We start from the raw sequence: 1777 nt of genomic DNA, 5'->3' as shown, positions 1-1777 counted from the left end.
AGCTGATTTGGAACGCCGGTTTGGGCCATCAAATCTCGAGCAAAGTATAAACTATTATATATTGCTGGAAAGCCCAGGATGTCTACTTTTCAACGCTATTGAGAGCCCGCCAATTGGGCTTTTGTAGCTCCAGAAAATCCACTTCGAGTGCAGGGAGGTCAGAATCCAACAGCATCTGCAGTCCTTTTTATTCTTGGTGCTAGCAAAAAATATAATAATATTCCATTTGAATTAATATAATTATTTATTTGATCAAATCAAAATAATAATTAAATAATTCTATAGCAAAGGTTAGAACACTCGTTAGTGTGTGACCCCATAGGTTTAATACTAAGCGGGTAGTAAATTAGTCGTACTAAATTTACTAATCAAGGTTGGCGTCTAGCAACACTCCTCAACGACCCGATAGTATGACGTAATATATTTTTACTAAGAACCTCAAAAGAACAAAGTATAATTCCTTCCATCTTTTTGGCTCTTGGTTAACCCTTAGAGTATGGTTTAATTGTCAAACTCTAACTTGTTACCATTATTATAATGAACTGTGAATGATCTAAGAAACTCATTTCTTTATTCATTCAATCCCCTTGGCCAAGGTTTTATTCATCTCAGTCATTATAATCATAGAGTTCAAACTCTTTACCGAGAGTTGACGGATTCCTTATTGACTAATCATTAATTCTACAAGTATTTAAATCATACCCAATATCCATTCAACTAGCACCCTAGGGTATTAGGTGTCCGGAATCAAAGTATAATAAATACATTATTAATTACTATGATAGTCGCAGGTCAAAGGAAACTCTATTACTATGTTCATTTTGAGAATATCCTATTGACAAATATATGGTAATTATAACCATTAGGAATTCTCATATTAATGTCATTTTTAATAATCATATGACTAAGAATAATTTAGATTAAATTATAAAAGATTTATCTCTCAATATTATGATCACTATCACAATGATAAATCTCTAAATTTAATCAAGGACGTTATTATACTAACATTTTAATATAATAACAATAACAAATTATTTGACACGTAATTAATTAAATTGTGGTCATACTACTTATTCCCATCAGCTTATGGCTGGAATTTAAAGAGAGTTGATATGAATGTGAGAAGAATGAATGGAGGTTGTGTGGTATCCTTGAATTTGGAAGAGGAACGTGATGAGTATTCAAGTATTTTGGTGAGTTGTCCCTCACTCACTCTCTTCGGCCACTCTATTAAGCTCCCCCCTTTTCTTTTTTTAGCATATGAGGCTATTTAAGTGCAATAGATAGTGGATTAAAGAATTAATTTGGTGACATTTGTCAACTTGCATGCAAGCTTGCATTAATTACATTCCCATGAATCATCAAATTTGGCTTGCATGCATGAGGAGGTTTAGACAGCACATGGGAGAAAAGGATGAGGTGGTTCCAACCTTGATTAGCTCCCTTGGTTTGTTTAATCATGGCTCATAGTGGACTAGTGGTTCGGTTTAAATTCGGTTAGATTTTAATTAAGCTAAGTGTTTTGGTTCTTTATTTTTCTTCTAAATAATCTTTCTAGCGGCTTCATGAATTTAGATTGAAGATAGCTTCCTTGAAGGTTTGGCCAAATTACCAAATAGGGAAAAGAAAATAGTTCAATAACTAAACCGTAAGATCACCGATACGGTTTGAACAACAAACAATTGAGATATTAGCCACAGGGAGTATCTCAACTTTAGATCAAGCGTAGAATGTTCTACTAAGCTAATTCAATCAAGAAAAGCTAATAGTAAAG

This window comes from Arachis duranensis, chromosome 3 (assembly GCF_000817695.3).
Source record: "Arachis duranensis cultivar V14167 chromosome 3, aradu.V14167.gnm2.J7QH, whole genome shotgun sequence".
Classification (NCBI taxonomy): Eukaryota; Viridiplantae; Streptophyta; class Magnoliopsida; order Fabales; family Fabaceae; genus Arachis; species Arachis duranensis.
The sequence above is the reverse complement of the archived record's forward strand: the minus strand, read 5'-3'. Positions refer to the sequence as shown.